Source organism: Hypanus sabinus, chromosome 1 (assembly GCF_030144855.1).
Source record: "Hypanus sabinus isolate sHypSab1 chromosome 1, sHypSab1.hap1, whole genome shotgun sequence".
Taxonomy (NCBI): domain Eukaryota; kingdom Metazoa; phylum Chordata; class Chondrichthyes; order Myliobatiformes; family Dasyatidae; genus Hypanus; species Hypanus sabinus.
The window spans coordinates 126,099,391-126,120,607 of NC_082706.1; the positions used below are offsets into that span (position 1 = coordinate 126,099,391).

General features: G+C 36.9%; 1 protein-coding gene across 2 annotated transcripts in view; it reads left to right on the top strand.

The window, feature by feature from the left end:
• LOC132397297 (protein argonaute-2) overlaps positions 1–21,217 on the top strand; it is a 110,850-nt gene that overhangs the window by 44,259 nt on the left and 45,374 nt on the right. The gene's annotated exons all lie outside the window — the stretch shown is intronic.

Sequence of the window (21,217 nt, forward strand, 5' to 3'; positions counted from 1 at the left end):
TTCTGCATTCTCTCTAAAGCATTCGCAACATTTCTATAATGAGGCAACCAAACTGAACACACTATTCCAAGTGTGGCCTAACCAGAATCTTATACAGCGGCAACATTACCTTGTGGTTCTTGAACTCAGTCACTCAACTAATAAGGGCCGCATTAACCACCCTATCACTGGCACTGCAACTTTGAGGGTTCAATGGATATGGACCCCAAAATCACTCTGTTCCTCCATACTGTTAAGAATCCTGCTGTTAATCCTTTATTCTGCCTTTGAATTCAACCTTCTAAAGTGAATCACTTCTCTCTTTTTCTGGATTGAATTGACTTTATTTCTTACATCCTTCACATACGTGAGGAATAAAAATCTTTCCCTTACATCTCAGTCTAAATGTGCAATCATAGTGATTTAAAAGAAATAGAACAGTCAATGTAATATGGAATACACTCATATCAACGTGAATTAATCAGTCTGATGGCCTGGTGGAAGATGCTTTTTGGGAGCCTATTGATCCTGGCTTTTATGCTGTGGTACCGTTTCCCAGATGGTAGCAGCTGGAATAGATTGTGGTTGGGTTGACTTGGGTCCTCAATGATACTACAGGGCCTTTTTACACGCCTGTCCTTGTAAATGACCTGCATCATGGGAATTTCACAACCACAGGTGCGATGGGCTGTCCGCACCACTCTCTGCAGAGTCCTGCGATTAAGTGAGATACAGTTCTCATACCAGGCAGTGATGCAGTCAGTCAGGATGCTCTCAATTGTGCCCCTGCAGAAAGTTCTTAGGATTAGAGGGCCCATACCAAACTTCCTCAGCCATCTAAGGTGAAAGAGGTGCTGTTGTGCCTTTTTCACTACACAGCTGATGTGTACAGATCACGTGAGGTCCTTGGTGATGTGGATGCCGAGGAACTTAAAGCTGCTTACCCTCTCAACCATTGATTGATGTCAGTAGGGGTTAGCCTGTCTCCATTCCTTCTGTAATCCACAACCAGCTCCTTTGTTTTTGTGACACTGAGGGAGAGGTTGATTTCTTGACACCACTGTATCAGAGAGATGACTTCTTCCCTATAGGCTAATCAATGTAGTGTTGTCAGCAAACTTAATTAGCAGATGAGAGCTGTGGGTGGCGACTCAGTCATGGGTATACAGGAAGTAAAGAAGGGGACTTAGTACACAACTCTGAGGGGCTCCTGTGTTGAGAGAGGGGTGGAGATGAGGGAGCCCACTCTTACCACCTGCCGGCGATGTGACAGTAAGTCCAGGATCCAGCTGCACAAGGCAGGGTCAACACCGAGGTTTCTGAGCTTTCTGCCAAGCCTGGATGGAATTATGGTGTTGAATGCTGAACTATAGTCTAGGTATGTTGAGCAGTGGCTATTGTGTCATCTGTTGATCGATTGTGTCAGTAGACAAATTGTAAGGGGGTCCAGTTTAGGTGGTAGCATGCTGCATATGTAGGCCTTGACCAGCTTATTATTGAGGTGAGTGCGACAGGACACCAGTCATTCAGGCACGTTACCTTGGTCTTTTTTGGTACTGGGACAATGATGGATAATTTCAAGCAGGAGGGCACTCTACACTGGGAGAGGGAGTGATTAAAAATGTCCATAAACACACCTGCTATTTGTGCTGCACACATCCTGAGTACTTGTCCTGGGATGCTGTTGGGTCCCGCAGCCTTGTGATTGTCCACTTGGAAACATCGTGCCTCAGATGACCAGGTTGTAGTGGTGGCTTTCTTCGGAGGCTTAAGAGTTAGCGACATTGAACTGAGCTTAAGAATGGTTGAGCTTATCTGGGAGAGAGGCCATGATGTTGGCGGCACCATTATGTTTGGCTTTGAAGTCTGTGATGGTATGCAACCCTTGCCACAAGTCACGTGTGCTATTCGTTGTGAATCTTGACTCAGTCTTGTCCCAGTATTGTCTCACAGCCTTGATTGCTTTGCGCAGATCGTAGTTGCTTTTCTTGAGCTCCTGATTGATGGCAGTGTAAGTTCTGTGTTGTGTGGTAAGTGCTGCTCGCACAGAATTATTGATCCAGGGTTTCTAATTCGGGAAGACCCTGACCAACTTCTGGAGAGAACGTTGTTGATGCACTTCCAGATGAAGCATGTGACTCCATCCATGAACTCCATCTGCTATTTCTCAGCCCAGCATTCTATCACTGTCCTGTTGTAAGATACCACAACCTTCTAAACTATCCACAACACCACCAGTCTTTGTATCATCTATATACTTAATAACTCACCTTTACACTTCCTCAACTAAATCATTCATAAAAATCACAAAAGGCAGAGGTCCCAGAGCAGATTCTTATGATATACCATTGGTCACTGACCTCACACAGAATAAGCTCCATTTACTACTATACTCTGCCTTCTGTGGGCAAGCCAATATTGAATCCATGTATCCCATGTCCCCTGACTTTCTAAATGAGCCTGCTATGGTGAACTTTGTCAAATACCTTACTGAAATCCAGATACAGCACATCCACTACTCTGCCATCATCTACAGTTTCAAAAAAGTTTGTGAACCCTTTGCAATGATCTGGTTTTAGAACCGTAGAACATTACAGTGCAGAAACAGGCCCTTTGGCCATTCTTGGCGAGCCAAACCATTTTTCTGCCTAGTTCCACTGACCTGCACCTGGGTCCCTCCAAACCCCTCTCATCCGTATTCCTGTCCAAGTTTTTCTTAAATGTCAAAAGTGAGCCCGCATTCACCACTTCAGCTGGCAGCTCATTCCACACTCCCACCACTCTCTGCGTGAAGAAGCTCCCCCAATGTTCCCTTTAAATTTTCCCCCCTTCACCCTTAACCTATGACTTCTGTTTTTTTTCTCCCCTAGCCTCAGTGGAAAAAGCCTGCTTGCATTCTCTCTATCTATACCCATCGTAATTTTATACACCTCTATCAAATCACCCCTCATTCTCCTACGCTCCAGGGAATAAAGTCCTAACCTATTTAACCTTCTCTGTAACTCAATTTCCCAAGTCCCAGCAACATCCTTGTAAACCACCTCTGCACTCTTACAACCTTATTAATATCCTTCCTGTAATTAGGTGACCAAAACTGCACACAGTACACCAAATTCAGTCTCACCAATGTCTTTTACAACCTCACCATTACATTCCAACTCTTATATTCAAACTTTGATTTATAAAGGCCAGTGTACCAAAAGCTCTCTTTACGACCCTATCCACCTGTGATGCCGCTTTTAGGGAATTATGTATCTGTACTCCCAGATCCCTCTGCTCTAATGCACTCCTCTGTGTCCTATCATTTACCTTGTATCTTCTACCTTGGTTTGACCTTCCAAAGTACAATACCTCACACTTGTCCACATTAAACTCCATCTGCCATTTTTCAGCCCATTCCTCCAACTGGTCCAAATCCCTTTGCAAGCTTTGAAAACCTTCCCCACTGTCCACTACACCTCCAGTCTTTGTATCAACAGCAAATTTGCTGATCCAATTTGCCACATTATCATCCAGATTGTTGATATAGATGACAAATAACAATGGACCCAGCACTGATCCCTGTGGCACACCACTAGTCACAGGCCTCCACTCAGAGTAGCAATCCTCCACTACCACTCTCTGGCTTTTTCTATTGAGCCAATGTCTAATCCAATTTACTACCTCTCTACGTATACCTAGCGACTGAATCTTCCTAACTAACCTCCCATGCAGGACCTTGTCAAAGGCCTTACTGAAGTCCATGTATACAACATCCACTGCATTCCCTTCATCCACTTTCCTGGTAACTTCCTTGAAAAACTCTTAATAGATTGGTTAAACATGATTTACCAAGCACAAAGCCATGCTGACTTTTTTTAATAAGTCCCTGTCTATCCAGATACTTGTAGATCCTATCTCTTAGTATTCCTTCCAATAATTTACCTACTACAGATGTCGAACTTACTGGCCTATAATTTCCTGGCTTACTTATTGAGTCTTTTTTAAACAATGGGACTACATGAGCTATCCTCCAATCATCCTGCACCTGACCCGTGGATATTGACATTTTAAATATTTTTGCTAGGGCCCTGCAATTTCAACACTAGTCTCCTTCAAGGTCCGAGGGGATACCCTGTCAGGTCCTGGGGATTTATCTACTCTGATTTGCTTCAAGACAGCAAGCACCTCCTCCTCTTTAATCTGTTTAAGTTCCATGACCTCCCTACTTGTTTGCCTTGTATCCATAGACTCCATTCCAGTTTCCTTGGTAAATACAGATGTAAAAAAACTCATTTAGTATCTCTCCCATTTCTTTTGGTTCCATACCACTCTGATCTTCAAGAGGACCAATTTTATCCCTTACTATCCTATTGCTGTTAACATACCTGTAGAAGCTTTTAGGATTATCCTTCACTCTGGCTGCCAAAGCAACCTCATGTCTTCTTTTAGCCCTCCTGATTTCTTCCTTGAGTATTTTCTTACTCTTTTTATACTCCTCAAGCATCTTATTTCCTCCCTGTTGCCTATACGTTATACATATCTCTCTTCTTCTTTATCAGAGTTCCAATATCCCTCGAGAACCAAGGTTCTTTATTCTTATTCATTTTGCCTTTAACCCTGACAGGAACATACAAACTCTGCACTCGTAAAATTTCTCCTTTGAAGGCCTCCCACTTACCAGTCACATCCTTGCCAGAGAACAACCTGTCCCAATCTACGCTTTTTAGATCCTTTCTCATTTCTTCAAATTTGGCCATTTTCCAGTTTAGAACTTCAACCCGAAGACCAGACCTATTTTTATCCATGAACAAGTTGAAACTTTTGTGCATTAATTACTCATAAAATGTGTCTGATCTTCATTTAAGTCACAGTAATAGATGTGCCTGAACTAATAACACAAACAATTGTACTTTCCATGTCTTTATTGAACACATTGCTTAATCATTCACAGTCCAGCTGGAGATGTGAAACTTGTACTTAATAACTGGTTGAACCTCCTTTAGCAGCAGTAATCTCCACCAAACTTATCCTGTAGCTGCTGATCAGAGTTGCACATTGGCAAGGAGGAATCTTAAACAATTCCTCCATACAAACCTGTTTCAGTTCATCAATATTTTTGAAATGCCTTGGATGAACAGACCTTTTCAGGTAATGCTACAGCATGTTAATTGGATTAAGGTCTGGACTGACACCTTGCCCTACTGTCCTGTTTATTATTTATTGTAATGTCTGCACTGTTTTTGTGCACTTTATGCAGTCCAGTGTAGGTCTGTAGTATAGCTTTCTGTTTTTTTTATTATGTAGTTCAGTCTAGTTTTTTGTACTGTGTCATGTGAACCACGGTCCTGAAAAGCGTCGTCTCATTTTTACTATGCACTGTACCAGCAGTTATGGTCAAAATGACAATATAAGTTGACTTGACTTGACTTGACTCCGACTTGGCCATTCCAAAACAAAAATTTTCTTATTTTTAAATCGTTCTGTTGTTTTACTCTTGTGTTTTGGAGCATTATTTGTAGCATATTCCCTAAGCTGAGGTGGTCTCTTGCTGTAAGAAATTGTTTCTGTGTCTCCTTCCAATAAGTGTTAGAATTTAAGCAGCACATTACACAGACAATGCTGCTGGCTGAGCAGGCAGGTGCAGTATTAATGATAGTTAATATTGCACCAGTTAATATTAATTTTCAAGTGATCCATCCACAGCAGCCTCAGCTGCGTGGGACTGTGTCCAAATTGGGAAGATAGTGTGGAAAATTCCAAAAATTGAGGTGAAAATGGGGATAAATTTCAAAAGTCAGATGAGGTGGGAGGAAGAATATAAATGTGCTGTGGTTAATAGTACAAGGGTCTCTTGGGAAGACCTTTCCTCCACTCTGAGTCTGGAAGAGTCTGATTGTACCCAATGGCTGCCATCTTCACCAGAAGCTATTGGGTAACTATTAGTGGATCTCTGCACTGCAGCCTGTTCTGTACTAATGGCTATCAATGAAGAGCTCTTGTATAAACAACTTTAACTGTGACACTGTATTCTGCTTTCTATTATTTTTTTTCTCTTGTACTACCATGATATACTGAAGTTTTTAACAATCTGTGGGAGGGCATACAGGACTCAGCTTTTCAATGTATCTCAGTACATATAACAATAATAAAGCAATTCCAATTTCAAAAATATAACCATATAACAATCACAGCACGGAAACAGGCCATCTTGGCCCTCCTAGTCCGTGCCGAACCCTTAATCTCACCTAGTCCCACCTACCCGCACTCAGCCCATAACCCTCCACTCCTTTCCTGTCCATATACCTATCCAATTTTACCTTAAATGACACAACTGAACTGGCCTCTACTACTTCTACAGGAAGCTCATTCCACACAGCTATCACTCTTTGAGTAAAGAAATACCCCCTCGTGTTTCCCTTAAACTTCTGCCCCCTAACTCTCAAATCATGTCCTCTAGTTTGAATCTCCCCTACTCTCAATGGAAACAGCCTGTTCACGTCAACTCTATCTATCCCTCTCAAAATTTTAAATACCTCGATCAAATCCCCCCTCAACCTTCTACGCTCCAATGAATAGAGACCTAACTTGTTCAACCTTTCTCTGTAACTTAATTGCTGAAACCCAGGTAACATCCTAGTAAATCGTCTCTGCACTCTCTCTAATTTATTGATATCTTTCCTATAATTCGGTGACCAGAACTGCACACAATATTCCAAATTTGGCCTTACCAATGCCTTGTACAACTTTAGCATTACATCCCAACTTCTGTACTCAATGCTTTGATTTATAAAGGCCAGCGTTCCAAAAGCCCTCTTCACCACCCTATCTACATGAGACTCCACTTTCAGGGAACTATGCACAGTTATTCCTAGATCTCTCTGTTCCTCTGCATTCCTCAATGCCCTACCATTTACTCTGTATGTTCTATTTGGATTATTCCTGCCAAAATGTAGAACCTCACACTTCTCAGCATTAAACTCCATCTGCCAACGTTCAGCCCATTCTTCTAACTGGCATAAATCTCCCTGCAAGCTTTGAAAATCCACCTCATTATCCACAACACCTCCTACCTTAGTATCATCGGCATACTTACTAATCCAATTTACCACCCCATCATCCAGATCATTTATGTATATTACAAACAACATTGGGCCCAAAACAGATCCCTGAGGCACCCCGCTAGTCACCGGCCTCCATCCTGATAAACAATTATCCACCACTACTCTCTGGCATCTCCCACCTAGCCACTGTTGAATCCATTTTATTACTCCAGCATTAATACCTAACGACTGAACCTTCTTAACTAACCTTCCATGTGGAACTTTGTCAAAGGCTTTGCTGAAGTCCATATAGACATCCACTGCCTTACCCTCGTCAACATTCCTCGTAACTTCTTCAAAAAATTCAATAAGGTTTGTCAAACATGACCTTCCACGCACAAATCCATGCTGGCTACTTCTAATCAGATCCTGTCTATCCAGATAATTATAAATACTATCTCTAACAATACTTTCCATTAATTTACCCACCACTGATGTCAAACTGACAGGTTTATAATTGCTCGGCTTCCTTCTAGAACCCTTTTTAAACAATGGAACCACATGAGCAATACGCCAATCCTCCGGCACAATCCCCGTTTCTAATGACATATTAAAGATCTCAGTCAGAGCTCCTGCTATTTCTACACAAACTTCCCTCAAGGTCCTGGGGAATATCCTGTCAGGACCCGGAGATTTATCCACTTTTAACTTTCTTAAAAGCACCAGTACCTCCACCTCTTTAATTGTCATAGGTTCCATAACTTCCTTACTTGTTTCCCACACCTTAGACAATTCAATATCCTTCTCCTTAGTGAATACCGAAGAGAAGAAATCATTCAAAATCTCTCCTGTCTCCTTCGGTTCCACACATAGCTGACCACTCTGATTCTCTAAGGGGCCAATTTTATCCCTCACTATCCTCTTGCTTTTAATATAACTGTAGAAACCTTTCGGATTTACTTTCACCTTATTCGCCAAACCAACCTCGTATCTTCTTTTAGCTTTTCTAATCTCTTTCTTAAGATTCCTTTTACATTCTTTATATTCCTCGAGCAATTCCTTTACTCCATGCTGCCTGTATCTATTGTAGACATCCTGTTTTTCTGAACCAAATTTCTAATATCCCTTGAAAACCATGGTGTTCTCAAACCTTTAACCTTTCCTTTCACCCTAACAGGAACATAAAGATTCTGTACCTTCATAATTTCACCCTGAAATGACCTCCATTTCTCTATTACATCCTTCCCATAAAACAACTTGACCCAATCCACTCTCTCTAAATCCCTTCGCATCCCCTCAAAGTTAGCCTTTCTCCAATCAAAAATCTCAACTCTAGGTCCAGTCCTGTCCTTCTCCATAATTATATTGAAGCTAATGCTATTGTGATCACTGGACCCGAAGTGCTCCCCAACACATACATCTGTCAGCTGACCTATCGCATTCCCTAACAGGAGATCCAACACTGCCCCATCTCTAGTCGGTACTTCTATGTATTGTTGCAAAAAACTATCCTTCACACATTTCACAAACTCTAAACCATCCAGCCCTTTTACAGAATGAGCTTCCCAGTCTACGTGTGGAAAATTAAAATCTCCCACAATCACCACCTTGTGTTTACTACAAATATCTGCTATCTCCTTACACATTTGCTCTTCCAACTCACGCGCCCCATTAGGTGGCCTATAATACACTCCTATCAGTGTTACTGCACCTTTCCCATTCTTCAATTCCACCCACATGGCCTCCCTAGAGGAGCTCTCTAATCTATCCTTCCAAAGCACCGCCATAAGATTTTCTCGGACAAGCAATGCAACACCTCCTCCTCTGGCCCCTCCTACTCTATCACACCTGAAGCAACTAAATCCAGGAATATTTAGTTGCCAATCACACCCTTCCTGCAACCATGTTTCACTAATAGCTACAACATCATAATTCCAGGTATCAATCCACGCTTTAAGCTCATCCACCTTTCTTACAATGCTCCTAGCATTAAAATAGATACATTTAAGATACTCTCCATCTCCTCCTCTCTTTCCATCCCTAACAATGCATTCAAATTTATTATCCTTTTCTTTCTTCTCCCCTACATCTTCGGGCTGAGCGCATTCCTTCTCCATCACCTGCCTTTCCTCCCTCACACACTGTCTATTTACTTGCTCCACTGGTGAACTAACCTCCTCTCCCATAGTCTCCTCAAGTAGTCTCCCGCCCCCCCATCTTACTAGTTTAAAGTCCGCCCTGTAGCCCTTGCAAACCTCCCCGCTAGGATATTGGTCCCCCCATGATTCAAGTGTAACCCGTCCTTCTTGAACAGGTCACTCCTGCCCCAGAAGAGGTCCCAATGATCCATGAATCCCTGCCCCCTGCTCCAATCCCACAGCCACGCATTCATCCTCCACCTAATTCTATTCCTACTCTCACTGTCGCGTGGCACAGGCAGTAATCCCGAGATTACTACCTTTGCGGTCCTTCTTCTTAACTGCCTTCCTAACTCCCTATACTCTTGTTTCAGGACCTCTTCTCCTTTCCTTCCTATGTCATTGGTACCTACATGTACCACGACCTCTGGCTCTTCACCCTCCCACTTCAGGATATCTTGGACGCGATCAGAAACGTCCCGAACCCTGGCACCAGGGAGGCAAATTACCATCCGGGACCCCCGGTCACCTCCACAGAAACGCCTGTCTGAGCCCCTGACTATTGAGTCCCCTATTACTATGGACCTCTTTCTTCTAACCCTACCCTTCTGAGCTACAGGGCCGTCCTTTGTGCCGGAGGCTTGGCCACTGTCACTCCCACCAGGTAGCCTGTCCCCCCCAACAGTACTCAAACATGAGTACTTATTGTCAAGGGGTACAGCCACTGGGGTACTCTCTAGTACCTGCCTCTTCTCCTTCCTGACTGTAACCCACCTATCTGCCTCCCGTGGTCCCGGAGTGACCACCTGCCTGTAACTCCTCTCTATCACCTCCTCACTCTCCCTGACCAGGCGAAGGTCATCGAGCTGCAGCTCCAGTTCCCTAACTCGGTCCCTCAGGAGCTGCAGTTCGGCGCACCTGGCGCAGATGTGGACGTCCGGGAGGCTCGGAGACTCCAGGATCTCCCACATCCGACACCGAGAACAACAAGCTGTCCTCACACTCATGCCTCCCAAATAACTGAAAATACAAGAACTAAAAGATAAGCCTACTGTGCCCTCTTCCGCCTAAGCCCTCTGAGCCCAAGCCCTACACTCTGCGCCCAGCTCACTCCGCTGCCCGCTTCTTAAGGCGGCGTTCTTTATATATCTTCCCTCCTTTCCGGGCCTCCTTCACGCGCCTGCACAGTCCCGCCTCTCAGAACTCCGATCTGAGAAGCAATTGGACAATTTGAAAATGGCCGCCGCCGCACTTCCTCTCAAGCCTCGCTGTCCTCTTCCAAAAGATGTATATGTTTAATATATGTTAAAATTCTTTTTCTTTTTATTGGTCCATTAAGCCCATTAACATTAAAACTTAAAAAATTCAATAAATTAGTCATTATTTTTATTTATGTTACTCCAATCTATAATAATACCTAATCTTTCAACTTTCATTGTATCCTGGGAAATCTTTTTAGAAGTCTCCATGTTGCTATGTGTGTCCCCACCAATCATCCAGGCAAAAGAATAGAAGAAAAATAGAAAATAAAGAAAAAAACAAAATACCCACCTACTAATGTTGTGAAAGAAAAAAAACACAACATTACCCCCCTCTATTGTACGGGTCATGGCAATCGCCATGATTACACACGTGAATCCCGTAGTAACCGATTCAAAGCTCCCCAGCCCCCCCACAACTTAAAAAGTATATATATAAAAAAAACATACTATTCTCAATTAATATTTCTAAAATTTTACTTTTCTCCCTTATATCATCCTTAAATGTCCATCAGTTCCATTTGCTTTCTCTGTCTTCGTCTTTAACCATTACATTTAGAAATCTCTACGTTTAATTAGCAAAGAGATGGAAGTTTTTGTGTGAACACCTCCGCATCTTGATAATCAGAAAAAAATCTTTTTCCCTCCTCCAAAAAAATTATCAATGTTGCTGGGTGATGCATTAAAAACTTATAACCTTTTTCCCATAAAACATTTTTAGCTGGATTAAATTCTTTCTTTCTCTTCAAAAGGTTATAACTTATATCAGGATAAAAAAGAACTGGTTTCTCTGCTATCATCAACGGACCTTTTCTTCTTTTAGCACCCTGGGCAGCCGCCCTCAAAATCTTTTCTTTATCCTGGTATCTTAAACATCTTATCAAAATTCTTTCTTTTTCTTTTTCAATCTTTTTATTAATTTAAAAAAAACATAACATAATAATATTACATATGTTATGAATACAATAGATTTAAAATTGAGTTGGTAACAAGATAACAATATCTTATTAAACTATCGGTGAAAAATGATCATATAATATCAATCTAATCTATATAGATTATACATGAAACGATTAAAAATAATCATCAAAAGAAAAAGAAAAAAATGTAAAATATAAGAAAAAATGTATATTTAAAGAAATAATAAAAAAAAACTAAACCTAAACTAACATGGGCAATAATAATAGTTTATAAGTATATGATAGTGTCAAAAAACTCCGGAACTCCACACCAAAACAAGAATAATAAGAGTAAAGGTCTGGAAGAAGTCAAATTAATTCATGTGAAAGTGTCGAATGAACGGTCCCCAAGTTTCTTCAAATTTAATTGATGAATCAAAAATAGTACTTCTAATTTTTTCTAAACTTAAGCAAGAAATAATTTGAGAAATCCATTGAAATGTGGTAGGAGGATTTACTTCTTTCCAATTTTGTAATATAGATCTCCTGGCCATTAATGTTACAAAGGCAATCATTCGTCTAATTGGAGGAGAAAATCGACTATCATCTTCATTTGGAATACCAAAAATTGCAGTGATAAAATGAGGTTGTAAATCAATATTCCAAATTGAGGAAATGGTAGCAAATATGTCCTTCCAATAATTATGTAAAGTGGGACATGACCAAAACATGTGGGTCAATGAAGCCACATCTAAATGACATCTGTCACATTGAGGATTAACATGAGAATAAAACCGAGCAAGCTTATCTTTAGACATATGAGCTCTATGTACAACCTTAAATTGTATTAAAGCATGTTTAGCACATATAGAAGACGAATTAACCATTTGTAAAATTTTTTCCCATTTTTCCTTTGAAATATTGTATTGAAGTTCTTTTTCCCATTCCTGTTTAATTCTACCTGATATCTCTGGTTGTATCTTCATAATCATATTATAAATAAGAGCCACTAATCTCTTCTGACAGGGATTTAAAGTAAAAATCATATCTGAAAAATCTATCAAAGTTGAATTAGGGAAGGATGGTAAAACTTTATATAAAATGATTCTAATTTGTAAGTATCTAAAAAAATTAGATTTAGGTAATTTAAATTTGTTAGAAAGTTGATCAAAAGACATCAAACCACCTTCAGAAAAAAGATCACGAAAACATATTATACCTTTCCTTTTCCATATACTAAAAGCTTGATCTGTTAAAGAGAGTTTAAAGAAAAAATTAAGTAAGATAGGGCTATCAAGAACAAAGTTTTTTAGAGTAAAAAATTTACGAAATTGAAACCAAATTCGTAATGTATGTTTGACAATAGGGTTAGATATCTGTTTATTAAGTTTAGTTAAGTCAACAGGGAGAGAAGAGCCAAGAACAGAAAATAAAGAATATCCTTGTGTAGCGTTGCATTCTAAATTTACCCACTGTGGGCACAATGGTAAATCTAAATCTAATTTCCAGTATAATAAATTCCGAATATTATTCGCCCAATAGTAAAATCTAAAATTGGGTAAAGCTAAACCACCATCTTTTTTAGATTTCTGTAACTGTCTTTTACTTAATCTGGGGTTTTTATTTTGCCACACAAATGAGGAAATTTTTGAATCAACTCTATCAAAAAAAGACTCAGGAATAAAAATTGGTAAGGCTTGAAATAAATATAAAAATTTCGGTAAAATCATCATTTTAACAGCATTGATCCGACCAACCAATGATAAGGATAAAGGAGACCATCTAGTAGTAAGTTGTTGGATTTGATGAAGCATAGGTTCAATCTGAATAAATCTTTATATTTCTTGGTAATTTTTATACCTAAATAAATAAAATTATCAGTAACAATTTTAAATGGTATCCTGTCATTCAGTAAAGTTTGTGCATTTAAAGGAAAAAGTTCACTCTTATCCAAATTTAATTTGTAACCAGAAAAACTACCAAATTGAGCCAACAAGGATAGAATAGCGGGAATAGAATTATCAGGATCAGAAATATATAACAACAAGTCATCAGCATAGAGCGATAGCTTGTATAATTTCTCATTATGGGTAATACCAGAAATATTAGGGGATTCACGAATAGCAATAGCTAAAGGTTCTAATGCAATATTAAATAATAAAGGACTTAGGGGACAACCTTGTCTCGTACCACGAGATAATTGAAAAAAAGAGGATCTATAATTATTCGTAAGAACAGAAGCAACAGGTTTATAATATATTAATTTAATCCATGATATAAAATTAGAACTAAAATTAAAATTCTTCAAGGCATTAAATAAGTATGTCCATTCAACTCTATCAAAAGCTTTTTCAGCATCTAATGAAATAACACATTCTGGGGTTGTGGGTGAGGAAGTGTAAATTATATTAATTAATTTTCTAACATTAAAAAAGGAGTATCGATTCCTAATAAAACCAGTTTGATCTCCTGAAATAATCTTTGATAGTACCTTTTCTAACCTAATAGCTAAAATGTTTGTAAGAATCTTAGAGTCTACATTTAATAACGATATAGGGCGATAAGATGCACATAAAGTAGGGTCTTTATCTTTTTTAAGAATTAAAGAGATAGTAGCTTCATAAAAGGACTGGGGTAGTCTCTTCTTAATAAATGCATCATTAAAAATTTCACATAACCAAGGGGAAAGCAAAGAAGAAAAAGTTTTTAAAAATTCTATAATATAACCATCAGGGCCAGGAGCTTTCCCTGAATTCATCGATGAAATAGCCTCTCCTACCTCAGCCATAGAAATAGGAGCATCAAATAGACTTCGATCTTCATCTGTCAATTTGGGAATATTCAAATTGTTAAAAAAATTATCCATCATAGACAGATCACCATCAAATTCTGATTGTTATAAAGATTTATAAAAACCTTGGAAGGTATTATTAATTTCTTTATGATCCGTAGTCAGATTACCATCTTGTTTACAAATTTTAATAATTTGACGCTTAGTCAAAATAGCTTTTAATTGATTAGCTAACAATTTACCAGTTCGATCACTATGGATATAAAATTGAGCCCTGGTCCTAATTAATTGATTCTCAATTGAAGAAGATAACAGTAAGCTATGTTCCATTTGCAGTTCAACTCTCTTCTTATAAAGTTCCTTGGTAGGAGTAACGGAATAAATCTTATCAATTTCTTTAATTTTATCCACCAATAAAGCTAAATCTAAATATCTTTGTTTTCTTTTACCAGCAGAATATGAGATAATTTGTCCACGAATAAAAGCCTTAAAAGAGTCCCAAAGTATTCCTCTGTCAATCTCTTCAGTATAGTTTGTCGAAAAAAATAAGTCAATTTGCTGTTTTATGAAGGTAATAAATTCTGGATCTTGAAGCAAAGTAGCGTTGAGTCTCCAAGATCTAGTATTAATGAAAGAGTCCAAGATCTTGATAAATAACTTCAAAGGTGCATGATCCGAAATAGCAATAGAATCATATTTACAGTCAATAACATCTGCTAATAAACGATGATCAATAAGAAAATAATCAATTCTAGAATAACTATGATATACATGTGAAAAAAACGAAAATTCTTTATCTTTAGGGTTCAAAAACCGCCATATTTCAGTAATTCCCGAATCGACCATAAAAGAGTTAATAAGTAAAGCTGATCTATTCGGAAGAGTTCGAATAGGTTTAGATCTATCCATCAAAGGATTCAAACAACACAATTGAAATCTCCACCCATTATCAACATATATTCATTTAGATTAGGAAGGGTAGTAAATAAACGTTTAAAAAATTCAGGGCAGTCAAAATTTGGAGCGTAAATATTAACTAAAGCCACTTTTTGGTTAAAAAGTGAACCAGTAATCAACAAAAATCTGCCCTGTGGATCAGATATAATTTCATGATGTATAAACGAGATTGAGGGGTCTATAAAAATAGACACACCCCTAATTTTAGCAGTACAATTTGAATGAAATTGTTGACCCTTCCAGAACCTAAAAAAACGTTGATTATCCTCCCTCCTAATATGGGTCTCCTGTACAAAAATAATATTAGCATTTAGTCTATGGAATACTTTAAATATTTTTTTACGTTTAATCGGATGATTTAAACCATTAGTATTCCAAGAAATAAAATTAATAGACTTATCCATCATGCTAATATTAATTGTGTATACCATAAAAGGTTGAAAAAGACACATAATCCATAATTCAGGAAGAAGGAAAAATGGTACAGGAGCAACCGGAGAACATGACACTTCAACAATATTAATAATTTAAAGTTGGCCCATAAACTAAAAGCAAAAAAATAAAAAGCAAAAGCGTGAGAAAAGATCCCTACCCCCTCCCCCCACCCCTCGAAAGAAAGCCAAGCGGCAGGTGCATAAACTAACACTAATATTAACCCCATTTCAAGATGGCGGCTCCATGAAAAGATTAAAAAAAACTATATAGCACCCAGATTTAAATATAGGGTTGCAAAAAGAAAATGTATATCAATCAGAATGAAAAAAAATAATATAATAAAACAAACGATCGTTAATTTAAAAAAAAGGTATAAACATTAAAATTTGAAAATGTAATGTACCTTTAAAAATGATTCCATGTTCAAATACAAGAAAAATGATGTTTCAAAAGCAAAGGCTTATGGGAAGAAGAAACGACATTTTGAAAAATCCATATTACAAAATATAAATGTAAGTTCAACGATCTATTTAAAAAATTTAATAGAAAAAAAAGTTATCAAAATAGGATTAAAAAAAGATTTAATAGACACTACAATATATAATAAAAAAAAGACCAAAAAAATCCAAAATATTTGTCCCATTTCCGAGTGCAGGCAAACAGATAAATGTTTACAAAAAGTAAAGTCTTATGGGAAGAAGAAACGACATCTTAAAAAAAAAGTAAATCCTTATTACAAAATATAAACGTGTATATCCGAAACAGAAAAAAGAATAATAAAAAAAAGAGATATTATAAAAAGTTAAAAGAGCATCTATAAACGGTGGTGATAGTAAAAAAAAAGAAACCAGACCCGTAGATCAGGATAAGAAGTTATAACCCAGCTTCATAGGTTAAAACTTAAAATGAAATGGCATCTTCTCTCCAAAAAATTTTCAGCATAACACATAGTTCAACTTGCACTAGAAGATCGATATTCTTCAACGAATTTCTTCGCTTCTTCCGGAGTATTAAAAAATTGCTGACTGTTGTCGTTCAACGTAATTCTAAGATTCGCTGGAAACTTTAAAGCTTGTTTATGTCCAATCGAATGAATCTCTGCCATCACTGGTTTAAAAGCGATTCTCGCTCTCATTACTTCGAATGAATAATCCTCAACAATACGAAATGTGTTGCTGTTGTGAGAAATCATACCTTTTTTACGAGCTAATCGAATTAAAAGCTCTTTCTCCCGGAGATAATGAAGGCGAACAATCACAGCTCGTGGTTTGCCACTCGCAGCTGAAAACCTCGCAACTCTGTGAGCACGGTCGATAACAGGTTTATTGTGCAAACCTTCAGCACCGAAAATTTCCCACAATAATTTGGAGAAAAATTCAGTTAAATCACCGGACTCAACTTTTTCAGGGAACCCGATAATTCGCAAATTCTGTCTGCGAAATCGATTTTCAAGATCAGTAATTTTAAACTTATACTGATCTAATGTTTTAACAGTCAAGTGTACCTTCTTCTCCAGCGCTTCAATTGTACGTACTTTTTCGCAAATTAATTTTTCAAGAGTCATGATCTTATCTTCATGCCGCTGAATTTCTGATGCCTGCGATTGAAGCTTAGTATCAAGCGATCTAACAAATCCTTCGAGTTCAGATATTTTCGTGGTAAGCTTATTTTCCAAACTTGCCAGTTTACTTTCCAATTTACTTTCTAGCCTGCTTTCCAGAGTTGCAAATTTAGCATCCAGAAAATGAGAAATAGCGTCGATGGATAGAGGATCCTTAGACAATTTCTTACTTGTAGCCATTTTATGTTTGACAAGATTAAATCAAATATTGTTTTAGAAAAAAAGAGTTAATCAAAGGTATCAACTCATATGATTAGGTTCAAAAAGATTTGATTAAAGGGTGATTATAGTTGAAAAAGTAAAGAGCGCCTAAAAGGCAGATGCTTACGTCGCCGTCTTGAAACTCCACCCCTCATCTTATCAAAATTGATCGTGGATTTTGATCATCTTGAGATCTTGGTCTTAAGGCTCTGTGCACCCTTTCAATCTCAATTAAAGTTTCTTCTCCCATTTCCAATTTTTCAGGAATCCATTTTTGAAAAAAATTTATTGGGTCTTCTCCTTCGGTACCTTCTTTAAGTCCAACAATTTTAATATTGTTGCGTCTACTAAAATTTTCAAGCTTATCAATTTTTCCCACGAGTTGTTTTCTTTCTGATGTCCAGGCATCATTATCATCTTCCATCTTCTTCATTCTTCCATCCATTTCTTCCATTTTGACGTCCAAATCTGTAATTTTCTTTTCCATTTTTTCCTGTTTCTTTGTCATTTTATCAAACATAGCCTCCATATTTGTTATTTTTTCTTTAATTACTTTTTGGTTACTTTTAATTACTTTTAATGCATTTAATTTTTCTAATTTATGCATTATTTGCCTCAAAGTCTTTTTTGTATTTTCAGAGGAACTTTCATCTTCTTCTCCATCTTCGGCTGATTTTTCCAGAGAGTCTGGCTCTCTCTCAGACTCACTTTCACTGCCGGTTTCAGTCATTGCTGGGTTTTGTAGTTCTAGTTGCTCTCTTTTGCGCATGCTCGTTCCTTTACGCTTGCGCAGTTCTCGTTGATCTTCCCCTTTAGAAATGGCCGATGCTGCCGCGGTCTCCTTTTCTGTTTCACCGGTGGTGTGTTGTACCTGAGTCCGCGGTTCTTCAGTAGAAGTAGGCCTTGATTCTGTTCCAACTTGAGCAGTCTTCGCGGTAGTAATTTTCTTCGTCCTCTGTTTATGAGGCATAGCTTAAAACAATCCAGAGTAATTTATAAGTAACCTTAAAAAAGTATTAATTAACTTTTCTTCACTTAAACATTAATTTATTAACTTTTTTACTGGAGGGCTGGGTTCCAGCGTCTCGATCCTACGTCATCACGTGACGTCAAGATTTTTGTGATTTTATGGAAAAGCAGATTCAGTTCTTTTTAGATACAAATTTACATTCAGTTGATGATAAATTTATATTGTGGGAAGCAATGAAAGCATATTTGAGAGGCCAGATAATAAGTTATACTTCTAAAATTAAGAAGGAATGTATGATAGAAATAGATCAATTGGAAAAAGAGATTATAAAATTAGAAAAAGAATCTCAAAGAAATATGACAGAAGAAAAACGAAGACAACTTATTAATAAGAAGTTAAAAATATAATACACTCCAGACATATCGAACAGAAAAAGCAATTATGAGAACTAAACAGAGATATTATGAACTAGGTGAAAGATCACATAAAGTTCTTGCATGGCAGTTAAAAACAGATCAGATTTCTAAAACAATAAATGCAATTCGAACAAAAGTGAATGAAATTACTTATAAGCCTCTAGAAATTAATGAGGCTTTTAAGAATTTTTATTCTGAGTTGTATAAATCAGAATCAAAGAATGATGACGTTAAGATAGAAGAATTTTTATCACAAATAACTCTTCCAAAATTAAATACAGAAGAACAGAAGGGATTAGGTATGCCTTTTACATTGAAGGAAGTTGAAGAAGCTTTGGGATCACTTCAAAGTAATAAATCTCCAGGAGAAGATGGTTTTCCACCTGAATTTTATAAAAAGTTTAAAGATTTATTAATTCCTCCTTTTATGGAGTTAATATATCAAGCGGAAAGAACGCATAAACTTCCAGAATCTTTTTCAACAGCTATTTTAATAGTATTGCCAAAAAAGGATAGAGACCTTTTAAAACCAACATCATATAGACCTATTTCTTTATTAAACACCGATTATAAAATAATAGCAAAAATCTTATCTAATAGATTATCTAAATGCTTACCAAAATTAGTGCATATGGATCAAACAGGATTTATCAAAAATAGACAATCGGCAGATAATGTAACTCGGTTATTTAGTATAATCCATTTAGCACAAAAGAGGGAGGAAATGAGTGTGGCAGTTGCTTTAGATGCAGAAAAAGCATTTGATAGATTGGAATGGGATTTTTTATTTAAGGTACTGGAAAAATATGGATTAGGAACATCATTTATAAAATGGATTAAAACCTTAAATACTAATCCCAAAGCTAAAGTAGTGACAAATGGTCAAATTTCAACATCATTTCAGTTAACAAGATCAACTAGGCAAGGTTGCCCATTATCACCTGCTTTATTTGTGTTGGCAATAGAACCACTAGCTGAATTAATTAGAATGGACCCAGATATTAAGGGTTTCAGAGTTAATCAGGAAGAATACAAGATTAACTTATTTGCTGATGATGTTCTACTTTATTTAACAGATCCATTACATTCACTACGCAAATTATCTTATAGATTAGAAGAATATGGGAAAATATCGGGTTATAAAATAAATTGCGATAAAAGTGAAATTTTACCTCTTACTAAAGGAGATTATAATCAATGTCGATTAATAACTCAATTTACATGGCCAGCAAATGGTATAAAATATTTAGGTATAAGAGTTGATAATGATATAAAAAACTTATATAAATTAAATTATTTACCACTTTTGAAAAAAATTCAGGAAGATCTTGAAAAATGGATGGCATTACCAATAACATTAGTAGGTAGAGTAAATACTATAAAAATGAATATATTCCCTAGACTACAATATTTATTTCAATCATTACCAATACAATTACCCCAGAAGTTTTTTCAAGAGTTAAACAAATATGTGAGGAAATTCCTCTGGAAAGGTAAGATGTCAAGAATATCGTTGGAAAAATTGACATGGAAATTTGATCTAGGAGGATTACAACTTCCAAATTTTAAGAATTATTATAAAGCAAATCAACTTAGATTTATTGCATCTTTTTTCGAGAAAGATAAACCGGCATGGATTAGAATAGAATTAGATAAAATAGGAGAAAACGTACCAGAAGATTTTATATACAAATGGGAATCTAAATGGATACGGGAAAAGAAAGAATCTCCTATATTAAAACATTTGATTGACTTATGGAATAAGATAAATGTTGATGATGAGACAAAAAAATCTTTATTAGCAAAGAGATCTTTAATTCAAAATAGACTTATTCCTTTCACAATGGACAATCAACTTTTATATAATTGGATTCAAAAAGGGATTAGATATATAGGGAATTGTTTTGAAGGAGGTATATTAATGTCATTTGATCAATTAAAGAATAAATATAAAATATCAAATAACACTTTATTTTGTTACTTTCAATTAAGGGCTTATTTAAGAGAAAAATTAGGTCAAACAATGTTATTGCCGAAATCTAATGAAATAGAAATTTTAATTCAAAAAGGAAATATTAAAAAATTTATATCTTGTATGTATAATTTGATTCAAAGACAGGCAATTAAACAAGGAGTCCATAAGTCAAGACAAAAATGGGAAAGTGATTTGAATATTAAAATTGAAGAAACAAATTGGTCAAGACTATGTCTTGATAGTATGACAAATACAATAAATGTTCGGTTAAGATTAGTGCAGTATAATTTTCTACATCAATTATATATGACACCACAAAAAATAAAAAAATTAAATCCAAATTTATCGGATCAGTGTTTCCGATGTAACCAGGAAACTGGTACTTTTTTACATTCGATATGGTCTTGCTCTAAAATTCAACCTTTTTGGACAAATTTAAGACTTTTACTGGAACAAATTACAGGAACACAATTTCCTCATAATCCAATATTACTTTTACTAGGTGATACTGAAGGGATAAAACCGAAACTCAAACTAAATAAATATCAGAAAGA